Genomic DNA, 14,835 nt, shown 5'->3' on the forward strand with positions numbered 1-14,835 from the left:
TACCTTGTTTCTTGCCAACTTTTCTTAACTTAAATTATCCCAGCTACCTTTTACATTTAGGCTTTTATCTTTCTCTTTTTCTGTATATCTTTCTTTACTTCTTTCTTTGTGGCTAACTGGGTGGCTGGCCCCTGATGGCCTCCTCCCCTTGTTTTCTTGTTCCTCATTCTTGCTCCTCCTCTTCCTTGTTTCTCCTATTTATACTCTTGTGTGTCAGCTCTGCCTATACTTGCTCCTGCCTTGCTATTGGCCATTCAAATCTTTATTAGACCTTCAGGTGTTTTAGACAGGTAAAGAATCACAGCTTCCCAGAGTTAATCAAATGCAACATAAACAAAAGTCACATGTCTTAAAATAATATTCCCAACAGGCATTCATGCCCCATACTAAAACTATAAACACAGGTGACCCAGTGTACATGGTTGTTTTGGATGTGTAGGGTGGTACTTTAAAGTTTCATTAGAATGGTGGTTCTAAGCATATTGTAATAGAGGAAGATGAAGATGTAATCTAACACAAGAACAGTGCTGTAGGAGGGTATATGGTGGAGCTGGATTTGAACACGATTTGAAGGTAAAGCCTATTACTGTCTAGTTTTGGCTACTCTGAGGAGATCTCATGAGGATCTCAGAAGTTTCCTAACGTGGGTTGTAGTGAGAGAGAAAGAACTTGAAAGATATGTTTATGGAGAACCATTGTGGAATATGCTTAATCCTTGAAGTAAATTCTCAAAAAATATAAATAACTGGAGACCATGTTAGTTTGCCATGATGGAGCTGGAGATTTCTCTTGCTGTGAAGCTCAAGCTTTTGGCTTTGAGGGAGATGAGAGTGCATAGCAACTGTAGTTTTCCATTACATCTTTCAGATCCCTCTGGGTTTCTGCCCTGTGGCATTCTGGAAGACTTTTAGCATTTTGAACTTAAGGTCAGAAAAAGACGTTTATTCAGGGGTGGCCAAATTGGGACATGCGTACAAATGAATTCTTGTTCAAGCCATTTTTAGTATTGTCTAGAAGTCAAGTCTGGAATGAGAAGAAAGTTCTGTATGGAACCCTATCATTTTTAAGGGGTGTTAAAAAGCTTAACCAGGCAGGGTGTTGGTGATGCATTCCTTTAATCCCAGCACTCGGGAGGCAGAGGCAGGTGGATCTTTGTGAGTTCAAGGTCAGCCTGGTCTACAGAGCTAGTTCCAAGACAGCCAGGGATGTTACACAGAGAAACTTTGTCTCAAAAATCTAAAATAAATAAATAAATAAAAATAAGTAGAAAGCTTAACCAGAGAAATGAGGGCTCAGAGAGATAAAATCCGAATGTTGTTGGGAAAGAAAATTTGAGGAGTTGGTCTGTCCACAGGTAAACTTTAGTAAGTCCATTTGAAATCTGTGTTGGACCCATCAGTTGACAGAATATTGTAAGAAATTCACTGAAACAGTTTACCTGAGCTGATGGAAGCCCACCAACTCCAGTTGGACAGGGAAGGAATCAGCATAGGTTCAAACTAGTCTCTCTGAACATGGGTGACAGTTGTATGACTGGGGCAGACTGCAGGGCCTCTGGCAGGGGCACCAGGATTTATCCCCACTATTTATACTGACTTTTTTGGGAACCTATTCTCTTTGGATGGATACCTTGCTCAGCCTAGATATAGGAGGGATGTCCTTAGACTTCCCCTAAGCAATGTGCCTTACCCTCTCTGTGGAGTAGATGGGGAGGGGGTAATGGGAGGAGGAGTGGGATTGGGAACTGGAATTGGTATGTAAAATGAAAAAAGATAGTTTGTTTTCTTTTTTTTAAAAAAAAATAGAGTAAATTAGATGAAAAAAAGAGAAGTTTCAATCCTTTACAGTAGTGGGAGAAATTAATCCTATTAATGCAGTTCTTCCCAAAGGAGTCAGGGTGTTTGCTTTACTTTTCTCTGTTTCTTGCTTTGTCTTTCTCTGTCTTTTATTTTTTAACCCTAGAAAATGAAGGTTGGTCATTTTGAATAGAGGGTGATCAATGTTTCAAAATCGTGCAAACCAAGAATGTTTTCCCCACTGCTGTGTTCAGGCAGATTGTATCAGAACAAAGACTGTGGGTGCCCATGGATATCATTATGGGACCTAACAAATGTCAACAAGAAGTACATTTTAGGTGGACATAGAATACTTCATTGTCTCTTAATCATAGTACAGTGAGTTCACTCCAGGCACACATTGCTGGGGAGAATTCCATGGTTCTAAACTTCCATTTACTTCTTTCTCCACAATCCTTTCTTGGATTATGTATAATACCCTCAAGCTATCTGTAAAATATATTGGAGTTTCTTGCTTCAGCTGTTCTCACATGGTAACTTATCTTAAGTGTTAGCCTTTGCATAGAGTTGTTTAATCTTTACTCACCTTTTGAACCATGTCTTATATCTGACTGAATAAGAATTGTATGAATAACTTTATAAGCAAATATTTTAGCTGTGTGAGAGTAAATGAGTTATTACTTGTGAATAATTTTAATGTAGATTTTTGTTCACTGGGTCATTTTCTACATTCATACCATCTACTGTGAATGTGATCCTGTTTAACTTTGTGCCTTGATTATAACCAAACATTGATTAAAAAGTTAGGCCCTGCATTCCATACTGTGTTACTTTCTTCAGTTTTCACAGTTTTGTAATAGGATGAAAGAAGAAAGTCTGTATCTTTTTAATATCAGGTGGCTTTACAATAAAATGCATTCTGCAGAAAGACAGTGAAGGTTCACTGTTGAAATTGAACTTCTTTATCTTGGTTCAATTCAGCACTAGCCTTTCAAATATTTGTATATACTGCTTTTATTCATTTGTGGTTGGAACCTTCAGTCTCACAAGGGCAATAAAAAGATGAATATTATGCATTCTTAGTAATTGATTCAATTAATATTCACTGTTTTCCACCATGCTGGGGACTGTCTCTGCCCTTTTGAGATTAATGATTTCATTGTGGAAGGGGAAGAAATTTTATCTATCTATCTATCTATCTATCTATCTATCTATCTATCTATCTATCTATCTATATAGAACCATGTAACAATATATGTGTATACACACACACACACAATCAGGTGGTGTGAAAATTATTACACGGTTATGAAAAATGTAAGCAAAGGGATATAAAAGAGGGAACATTTTACGATTAGGCATTGCTGAAAAGGTGACTATGGAGCAACATCTGAGAGAACAGTCCCGTACCCTGGCTGAATGACAGAGCATTCCTTTTCTGTTTTATGTTCAGACTAAGGAATACTAGCAAAAAATAAATAAATAAATAAATAAAACTGAGTGACACCTGTTGCAAAATCAGAAAAAAAAAGTCAGTAGGTTTACAAGTGCATATGCACAAAGTTTTAGAGAACTTACTGTCTTGACCTTTTGGAAGGAAAGGTTTACATGGCTTGAAGCACTTAGAGGTCATCTTCTGGGGGAAATGGTGCTTGACGGAGCTGTAAGCTTTTGTGGTGCATCTAGATAATCCAGTGTAATATTTTCATTTGAAGTTTCTCAGTCATGCTGGCAGGAAGCTGACCATGTAAAGTAATAATCTTATGGGTCAAGAAATAGGACTTAGTGTGTTCTGGGGGAGTCCATGTAGTCCATACTTAGAAGATAAAAATGTTAATGCAGAGATTGACCTTTCATAAACATGATGTGTCTGTATATTTAGAAAATATTTCTTGGTTATCTTCATGTGTTAGACAATATGCAGAGAATGTTTGCCATGGGTACAGTGGGAAGCAAAATATTAAGGTCAGTCTTTGGCCTCAGGGAACCTAGAAATGAGATGAAAGTTGAGAACATGCGATGCTTTGAATCCCTCTGATATGACACTGTTTGAAGACCTCGCTGCCGTCCTCATTGCTCCTCCGTGTGCTCTCCTTTTGTCATTCACTTTTAAGGACCTTCTGATCCTGGGATGAGTCTGGGTAATGCAGAGCGATCCCTTTCTTGAGATCTTCTGTTTCACACACTTAATTCCATGTTCGACCTTAATTCCCCTCTCATATGATGACAATTCATAGTCCAGGGTTAGAATATGAATATTCTCTGTTCCTGAGGAGTAGGGTGTGGAAACTAGCATAGCATGTGGTGTGTTTGTGCACACATGTGTCTGTGTTTGTGTCTCTGTGTGTATGTGCATGTAGAAACCAAAGATTGACATCTAGTGTCTTCTTTAATTGCCCTCTATTGTTTTTAAGACAGTGTCTCTTCCTGAACCTGGAGCTCAGCAGTTCAACCAGTCTCATTGACCAGTCAGCCCCCAGGTAGCCCCAGTATAGATTTCTGAGCCCTGGGAGTATAGGAATGTGTTGTCATGCCTGTCTTTTTACATAGGCTCTGGGAATCGTAACTGGGGAATGTATGGTTGCACGGCATATATTCTACCTACTGAGCCATCTCTGCATCCCAAGAAGTAGGCTTTAAATTATGTGAACATTAATAAGCCTTAAAGTTCTACCAATCCATGTAAGTATCTAACAGCTAATGACTTTGGTGTATAAATATAGTTCCTAATCATTATAGTTATATCTAAAAAGGTCACCCACAGCCACATAATATTTCAGAGGCCAAGAGGACAAAGACATAGTAAATAATAGGAGCCTGGTCAATCCGCAGACCTAAGTCCCTATACTCGCCCAGGAACCCATGAGGATGACCCCAGCTAAGACTCCTAGCAATAGTGTAGAGGGTGCCTAAACTGGCCTTCTTATGTAATCAGATTGGTGACTACCCTAATTGTCATCATACAGCCTTCATCCAGTACCTGATGGAGGTAGATGTAGAGAGCCACAGCCAAGCACTGGGCTGAGCTCTGAGGAAAGGATTTTATGAGCAAAGGGGGATGCCCAGACCATAACAGGAAATCAAAAGACAGCTGACCTGAGCTTGTGGGAACTACAGACTCTGGATGGACAGCTAAGGAGCTGACATGGGACTGATCTAAGCCCCCGATAACTGGGTGACAGTTGTGTAACACATAGCTTGGTCTTTTGTGGGGCCCTTAGCAGTGGAATCAGGACCTGTCCCTGATGCATGAACTCACTGTTTGGAATCTATTCCCTATGTTGGGATGCCTTGTTCAGCCTTGATGCAACAGGGAGGAGCTTGGTCCTGCCTCAACTTGATATGCCATGGTTTGCTGATTCCCATGGGAGACCTTATCCCATCTGAATGGAGATGGAGGAAGAGTGGATTGGGTTGAGCAGACGGGAGGTGGGGGAGGGAATGGAAGGAGAGGAAGGAAGAGAGACTGTGGTTGGTATGTAACATAAATAAAAAATGATGAATCAAAAATTTCTGAGACTACATTTTAATGTAGAACAATACAGTAAACAAACTTTCAGAACCATTTTCAGAACCCTGTGGGTGTGCATGGGAGCCTGCTCTGGTTTCCCTTATATTTTCCCCAGGAGTTGTGGAATTTGGAGAAAGGGTGATGCAGAGGTAGGATGATATAAACCAGCCTGTAATGAATGCCTTTGCTTCAGAATTCAGCACGTCAAGTCTATTACAGGTCAAAGCAAAGGGAAATTCAATTAGCAAGTGCCTTGTCTGTAATTGAGTATTGGCTCCAAGGAGAACATTGTAATGAATTTTCATTGACAGATTAGAGAAGTGATCAGAGATGAATGAGATGAGGCTAGACATATTTCTTTAAGGCTGATGAAGAGCAGGCAATAGGTAGCTAGGAAGAGCAAGCCAAGTAAAAGGATTATCCATAGAAAACTGGCTTCTACAAACAGAGGATTATTGCACTTATTGGTGAGTTTGTAAGTCTGGTGGCACCGAACCTGTGTCCTCTGTTAAGGGCCCTCCACAAATGTGGTGTTTTCACATTGATCATCTAAGCAATGGAAAACTGCTTGGCATTGTAATAAAAAAGGAAAATATTAAAAATGATGAAAGGACATTACCATGATGTCTGTGGCAGGAAATATACTATAGTAGAAAGAAAATATAACTAAATAAATTGCTAGAAATTGTAATTAAAGCATTAGGAAATAGGCCAACATGGTAGCTGAGGAAATGGAAAAATGTTTAACCAGTTCCACAGGAGAACATAGAATGATAGGGTAGAGACAGAGAAAAAGAGCAGAAAAAGGGAAGATAATTCAGATTTTTAGGTTGCTTTTCTTGAACTAGAAGTTGAGGATTGTTATGATTGTTGGAATATTGGGGGAATAATGTTATTAGTATATTTCTCACTTGTACAGTCTGCAACAAAAATGCTAGACTAGAACTCACAAACTGTGCAATACAAAATGCTGGAAAACATACAATAAAAAACATACAAAAAACCATACTTTGCTGGTTTTGATTCCTATTTGTATCTCCATGAGTTATCTATATAGACATCACTGCTATTTGATAAGCATTTAAAATATGCATCTATATATATGTGAGTTAGTGTGTGCGTGCATGCTTGAGTGTGTGTGTATAGAGAGAAACACTAATGCCTCACTTATTTATTAGACTGTTGTTAATACAAGGTCAGAGCTGGCATCACAGATTTCAACAAGAAGCCATATTTTTCCGTGATTTGTACTTCTCTGTAAAGTTTCCTAAGGAATGAATCAGAGACACCAACTATCATGACTACCTTAAGCTTAAAATCTTGCAGTTGTTCCCATTTGTTGCCCAACACAATCTGAACTCAGTAACAACACACAGGGCTCTTTGTGACAGATGTCTATTCTTGTTTGCTTTGTTTCCTCTTTCAGTTTACAGCTGTGTAGAATTGTTGATGTTTCATGTACTATAGAGGAGTTATGTGGCTCAAGAACTCCCATCCTAGATATGAGGTTCTTTGATCTCAGAGACCTCTTTATCATGGTACATCTGCAATTGTTCAGAATTTGGTTACTATGTTTAGGAAAAAGAGTGAATGGATATCATGGGAACATTTGTTCAAATTTGTACCCCTTAGTCATGTATTTATTAAGAAGTGGACTTGAAGGAGACATTGAGATAGTCTGGAAATACACAATATGATTAAGTAGATCTTACTCCCAACGTCATAAGATCTTCAGTCCAGCTGTAGACAGAGTACATAGTTGGAGCTCTTGGGTTAGGGGTATAACTCAATTGGTAGAGCACTTTCCTAGCATGCTCCAGGTGATGAACGTGGTCCCTAGCACCACAAACACTGGAAGTAGGTGGTCCATGTCTATGACTCCTGAAGTCAGAACACTCGGAGTGCAGACAGGAAGATCAGAAGCTTAAGGACATCTTTAGCTATATAGCAAGATCAGAGGCAGTCTGGGCTGCATGGGACACTGTCTTGAAAATACCAAGATGGCAAAACCAGCAGTTCTTAGTTGGAACTCCTTTTTGTCTTCCTAGGTGTGGGAGTAAGGAGTACAAGAAATACATTAGCTATAAGACTGGGGTTTTCATTTCTGAGTGGGAAAATGTGATAGTATATGAAGGATGGAACAAGGCAGGGCAGATGGGGGCGTTGAAAGTGAATTACAAAGATAAAATAGGCTGAAGAGCAAGCAGAGGCTAGTAATAGAATCAAGCGAGCTCGCATGGCACACAAGAAGTGTTAACTTAATTATAGGGCCACTGAGGCACCTTCTGTGCTCTAGGCAAGAGAATTATATGAATGTTTTCACCTCAGTGCTGATGGGCAGACTTTCACAGTGAAACTTTTAGAGTGTGAAGCTTTACTATTAACATAGTAAATGTCTTATATCAAAGCCTAGTATCCCTTTGGAAGAAAGCAATAAAAGAAGACAGATGTTGTGTTTCTTTTGACTTTATCAGATATTTTCCTTTTAAAATCATGTAATAATGTGGTGAGGACTAAACTCTTAGGGCAGCTTTGTAAACAAGCACATTGGAGAATGACTTGGCATCCTATATAAGCTGTATGTACACTTGGCGTGTGACTAGAAATTCCTTTGTAAATATGTAGCCAAGAGAAAGGATCTTGCACATTTGAACCAGGAGGTACTCAGGTGCATATTCACCATGTGTAATCTCTCTCTCTCTCTCTCTCTCTCTCTCTCTCTCTCTCTCTCTCTCTCTCTCTTCCATATTCTTCCCCACCACAGATTAGAACAAGGTGGTGGCACACGTCATTAATCCCAGCACTCCAGAGGCAGAGGCAGGCAGATCTCTGTGAGTTCAAGGTCAGCCTGGTCTACAAGAGCTAGTTTCAGGACATGCTCCAAAAGCTACAGAGAAACCCTGTCTCCAAAAACAAAATAAAATAACAAAAACAAACTTAAAAAAAAATGAAACCTTAAAAATGAATATTTTATATATAGGAATATTTTTACCAACATGGTGAAATCTCAGTAATATAATGTTGTCTAACAAGTCACAGAATATACGTATTATATTCTATTTATATAATATTGAAAGACAAAGTGAAACAGTTTATTATGCCAGGCTATATATAAATCTGTATATGTTAAATGGTAACTGTATTATTTCTTGTCATTTTTCTAACACAGCATGCTTGTGGCTACTTTTCATAGAGATAGTTTACACATTATATGAAAAGCTAATTTTCTTTGGTTTTGCTATTTTCAAACATAGTCATAATTCACAATCCTGGCTGACTTAATACTTGGTATGGAGCTCAGGCTAACCTTGAAATCATGGAAGTCTTCCGGCCTCAACCCTTAGAGTTCTGGGATTTGAGTAATAAGCAAATACTACCAGCCCCAAAAGCCAATTTTTAATCAGAGGATGATTTTGTAACAGTTTATGCAGTAGGGTCATATATCAGATTTGCTAAAATTTGGACTTGTCGTCAGACAGCGCTAGCTTCAGATTTCACCCTGCTGCTCTGCAGTTGTAGGGATTGGGATTCACAATGCTCCTTCTCTAGTGCAATTGTGGGAGGTTGGTTGTGTTAGGAAATTAACCTGTGTGCATTCTCTTTCTACGGAAAGCTCCTCAACAATCCGTTTGTGTTTTATTATCTTTACACATCTGGCATGGAAGTCTAGTGTGCTCTAGGTATGTTTTTTACAACTGAATACCAGTCCAGGGCAGTATTTGGTGAAGGTTAGTTGTCAACTTGCACAAAATAGGAACTCTTTTTCTCATGCCTCAGTTCCCACATCTGTAAAAATTTAAGTCAGACAGAATTGACTCCCTAGGACCCCATTTTGTCTACCAACTGTTCCCTTGGCCTCCTCATTAGCCTGCCACTCAGGACCCAGTATGACAATTCTTTGAAGTTCAGTTACATAAACAATTGAGACTAGACCTCTCTATACTTAGGGAACAAGACACAACACGCATTGCTCCAGACTTTATTTCTTATAGTTATAACTTCAAATCAGAAATGAGCCTTTTAAAGCTTCTGTGACTGGTCCCTTCAGCCATCCCATCGTACATGGAAAGTGCTAGTGGTAATGTTGCCTCCAGTGTGCAGACTGGAGGCGGGTAAACATGCTTTGTCACATACAGGCCTCTTTGTGGCCTCTAATTTTGGATATATTTGTTTTAGTTCTTAGGACAATGTAGCTGAATAGTGTACCCTCTTTTCTCTTCTCTGGAAATTGAGCATTTATTCCTCCTGTCCTGAATGTAACTTCTGTTAATTATTGAAATGTTGATTTTGTTAAACTTTTAGTACACACACATACACACAGACAGACAGACACAATCTCTTTAAGTTTTCAGAGTCAGAATATGTCATATTTTTATGCATGTGTGTGTGCACAAGCATGCATTTGCATGTTACAGAAGACAGTCTTGTATGCATCGTCTGGGTGAAGCCTCCCGCGCATTCATCAGATTCTGAAGCGGATGATCACTACTCTACCATCGTTGGGAATTAGAGTCTTTGGAAGATGGGACTGTTAAAAATAACCAGACAATCTTTGCATATATAGCATCCTGCGTTTTAAATTACACTTAATTTTAGCTCTTTGCTTAAACGGGTATGAATATTATTTGTTTCTTTGTAAACATTTGCTTCTTATGTTTTCTCACAAATGAGAAATAGAAGTCCCACCAAAGCATCTTCTACACGGCTCTGTTCCAGTGTTGGCAGGGTCATTTCCTCCTGCTTATATTTGATTAGCCTGAGCATTTAGAGTGATTGTTTTGTGGCCCTAGAGTCAGTCATTGCTTTGTCTTTTTGTATGTAGATAACTAGGCTTCATTATATTGGCCGGTCCTTATCTAGTGAAACTTCTATATATTCTGCCGTGAGAACAGATTATGTGAATATAACAACAATATTTGTTTATTGGTTTATGGAATTGGTTTATTTATCCTAATAATTTACAACTAATGTGAGTATTGTTGTAACATATAAGATTCTATTGTGATGTGGTATTGACTATATGACTCAGATTATTTCAAAGGCTGAGTTGGGGATATTTCCTCCCAGCTCCTCACTTGTGGTTTATAGCAATGTTCATGTTTTCATTTAAAGTCAATAGGCAGAAAGAATAGCTTAATGAATGTTCCTTCTAGCTAAGTGTAAACTCTACAACCTGGAGAAAAGTACTTAAATATCAGCTAGTCTACCACACTTTCATGGTACTTAATTTTAGTAAAAACACAGTCATTTATAATCACACAAAAAATTCTATAGTGCTTCCAAAATTATAGCTGAATAATTTACAGTAATTGCTCTTAATTGTTGGAACTTAATTTTCACTTATAACCTAAAGCCATGTAATAAAAGTGTCCCCTTAGATGGTAAAGCGTGATCTTTGGTAATAATTAACATTTAAACCTGATGGTCCTGATCATGGTTCACTGATCACCATTCTTCAGTCCTGCTAAGCAGAAGGTGCTGTTTTATTACTTGTTAGTTTTGATGATCATTATATAAAGATGGCGTCCATCTAGGTTGGGCTTTAAGGAGAAAGTTGGAGGTATAAAGAGCTGATATTGAGTTTGTTGTCTTGAGACTCTGCATACTCTTGACACTAAGATATATCACCATTCTGCAAAAGAAAAGTTTGGTATCTTATATTTTATCTACCTGGCATTTCTTTACAACTTAGTTTAATTTGTTACAAAGTTGTTGATTGACCCAATGAATAGCAAACTATTCAATTAGAGCATAATAAATTTATTATAAGCAGATGATTCTATAAAAAAGCAAAAACATGTTGTTAATAGGATAATTAATTTGTGTGTTGTTTCTAGAAATATAGTATCAAAGAAATATGTGAATTAAAAGTTACAGAAACTCAAATTAAGTAAGTTAACCCTTAACCTCTTAATAGCCAATGAGCAATAAAATCTTTGTAGAAAACTGTCATGTGGGGCTGAAGAGGTAATTCAGTGGTTCAGAGCACTGGCTGATCTCCCAGAGGACTCAGGTTCAATTCCCAGCACCCACATGGTAGCTCACACCTGTATGTAACTCCAGTTAATAAGAAACCTTCATACCAAATACTCATAAAATAAAGTTAAATAAATATTTAAAGAAAAGAAAACCTTTATGCATACCTGGGGATTTTTCTCGGAATGTGTCTTACAGCATTGTAATTGTCAAAAGCTTCTTTTATATCTAAGATTTTTTTACTTGGATCTTTTATTAATAACCTATTTCTAAAATTTTATTTCTTAGTCTTCTAGCACAGATTTTTCCATCTGAAAAAGAAATTTATTGATGAGTATATGTTTGTAATGTGAATGTTCATTATCAGAGAAATTTTGTCACTCTACCCATGTAAAAAATATATAAATACATATGTAGAATTTGTCCTGTTTTTTAATATGCCAATTAGCATATAGAAGATGACTTATGTATAAGAAAAAGATATTCTTTTTCTTATACATAAGTATAAGATGTATACTATGCATGTAAGATGCATGTAAGATTATTTATAGATTCTTTTTCACAGTTTGATGCTTGTTGTTATATCTAATGATTTGGCAGTCAAGCTAAACAAAACATTCCCTCTGTCTGTAATTTACAAAGCTATTGATAGGTAATTATGTATGATGCCCCCTGGGATAGGGAGGAAAGGGATCTTCATTAGCAGTCGTTCTTTAAGGTGATAGGTCATTGCTTGAGTTTCACATAAATTCTCAAGGTCATTTCCAACACCATGCACTTGTTGTTGAAAGGGAAGTCACCTTTCAGGGATTAGCTGAGCCTGTGAAACCACCTTATGGGTCTGTACCCGGTGTGCAAAGTTCCCTGAGCTCTCTGTCCTTGCAGTTTACCTGTGTTCCTAATTCACAGGCTTCTGAGACCTAAGGTGCCTTTAAAGGAGCTGTGCTGAGAGGTGCGGACTGGTTTAGACGTACTGACAGCTGGCACTAGGAAACTCTTACGGGGGCTCGAGTGCAACCTGTGGTGCATGGCTCTCCTGTCATGGCTGTGTGGAATCTCGCTCTATTTGCGTTATGTCTCATGCTAAATATTTGGGTGAGCAGTCACTGTTTTTGATGTTAATAAAGATTTTCAAAATAGACTTTCTAATCACTTTTGGAATCCTTTCACAGTTCCCATTAATTCTTGAGTTACACCACTTCCAAGCCTGGTTCTTAAATGAGATTCAAATATATATGCGCCTTTCTACATCGTGACTGCAATGAATGATGCTAATTTAATGAACTGTTCACTCACTAATTTAGCCATCAGATGTTGCTGGAACATTTGCAGTGTGCCTTACAGTGTTCTCGCAGCAACGGTAGCAGCAGCAATGAGATTCTGTACAGAGGTTAAAGTTTTATGTGATATTTGCATCCTATTTTTGTTGCATTTGTGTATTTCTGTAGTATTTGATGGCTGAGAATGACAAAGGTCCATTAAAAGTTGGTCTGACTGGGGAAGTTAATCTAATAACTTTGTGAGAAAATGATGTCTTTTGGGTGTATATTAAATGCTAATTTGTTTTAATTTTTGATTCTTTTAAGAAATAGCTCTTTAGGGGTATTACTTCATTTTAGTTAGTTTCAATCACTGATATTTGTGTCACTGACCACATGAAAATCTGATGAAACCTTTGCTAACTATTCAGGAAAGTACACTTATGCATACGTTTCCTGACTTTAAGATCAGGGAAGCCCTTGTAGCCGTTGATTCTAAGTATGATATTCAGCGCAGATAAATGTGCTTTCTAGGTACATTGCTTTCACTTGATATATATCTGTAGCATGAGGGCCGGCTTGTTGGGGTTTCCGTCCCGCCCGGTACCCCAACAGCCGGCAAATCCCAAAGAGAAATTACACACAGGACTCCATAAGGTTATAAACTGATTGGCCCATCAGATCAGGCTCCTTATTAGTCCTTGTAACTTACATTAATCCATTATCATTATCTATGTTAGCACATGGCTCCGTACCTTTCTCAGCTGGGCAAGTTACATGTTGCATCTTCAGTGGTCTGCGCAGGAGTGCTGGAGGGACCTTCCTCCTCCATAACCTTATTCTATTCTCTTTGCCCCGCCTCTACTTCCTGTCTGGTTGACCCGCCTATACTGCCTGCCTGGCCAATCAGCGTTTTATTAAAATACATGATTGACAGAATACAGATAATTCTCCCGCACCATATATCGTCCTAATCTGGGCAAAGAGCTTGAGGAGAGCAACTGTGTGTACTTAGTGACTTGTTTTTAACTACCTTCTTCATACATTTCAGTTATTGTCCACATGTCTTATAATGCTGTCTGATTCAATGGTATATATCCCAGCCATCTTAAAGAATTAAATCCTCTGAAATCACTGAATCAGGATCGCCGATTATGAGCCTCAGGGTGATTCTGGCTTTGTACAGTGGACTATGTGAAAAGGAGGGTGTAGAACCTGTCCTGCCTGCAGTAGTTGTCATCTGGGCATTTGTTGAAGAGGCCATTGGTTTTTGTTTCCTGTCACTAAATTCAACCAACATTTGTTGACTGTGTCCTGTGCTGATTCATGTAACATTCTGCCTTGCTGTTTTTCTGGTTCATATCTGGGTACATTATGTTTTTGTTGCATGAAATGTGAGTATATACTAGAATATTTTATACCTCTTGACCACAAAATATAAATCATATTTTAGATTCTGGAAATGCTTTATACCCGGAATAAGTGAAGTTGACAGCAGATAGGAAAGCTTGGAGGTGCCCTGGGATAAAAACTGAAACTCGAAGATACCATGTTTGTGTAGATGTGAAAAGGGAACAACAAAAGGCAGGAGGAAAGGAGCAAAAGCGCTTTAATCCGCATACCCGTTTCAGCTGCTGAAACCCCTGAGCAGCTCGCTGACGTCACCCACGTGCTCATGTTCTCCTTCCACCCCATGTCCCTGTCGGTTTCAATCTTCAAAGTTAGGCAAGCAATTCCGTTTCTCTCATTTCTGCCCTTCTCCTCTTGCTTTATAAGAAATGAGCAAATGGAGGGGTGAAAGGTCACAGCATGCACATACCTGCCCCTGAAAGAACCCAAAGCCAAAAGATCTAATTTTAGACTTCCTTCGCTTGGAGATTTCAGACCTGTCACTACCAGGAACTGTTTGGAAGTCAGTAAACAAGGTGCTGTAACAAATGAGTCATTTCAAAAGAAAGGAGGCATGACTCTCATGTGCTATTTAATGGAGAAAGAAACAAGACACCCTTCATAACCAACATAAGGCTTGAATTATCAGTGAAACATGTTGAGGTTAAAGATCCTTTGAAGTCAAAGCAGAACATGTATCACAGCAGATTTAGAATTGACATTTGTGTAACAAGGAAACTGACCAAGCTCACAAACTAAAGTGCTTTCCTCCTGTCTGGCCATCTCTCTTTTTTTTTAATTCATCTGTTTATTTTATGTCCTGTCTGCAGCCTTCCTGCCCCATCCTCCCCTTCCAGTTCCCACCTCCAAATAACCCCCTCCCATCCACTAGTCCCCTCCTCAT

At 38.5% G+C, this 14,835-nt stretch overlaps 1 protein-coding gene and 1 pseudogene across 7 annotated transcripts in view; one reads left to right on the plus strand and one right to left on the minus strand.

The window, feature by feature from the left end:
* Positions 1–14,835, plus strand: part of Cep128 (centrosomal protein 128) — a 354,331-nt gene that overhangs the window by 226,297 nt on the left and 113,199 nt on the right. The window lies entirely within an intron of this gene.
* LOC125409890 (mitochondrial amidoxime reducing component 2 pseudogene) overlaps positions 1–14,835 on the minus strand; it is a 55,776-nt pseudogene that overhangs the window by 6,536 nt on the left and 34,405 nt on the right.

This window comes from Myodes glareolus, chromosome 11 (assembly GCF_982192425.1).
Source record: "Myodes glareolus chromosome 11, mMyoGla1.1, whole genome shotgun sequence".
NCBI classification, from domain to species: domain Eukaryota; kingdom Metazoa; phylum Chordata; class Mammalia; order Rodentia; family Cricetidae; genus Myodes; species Myodes glareolus.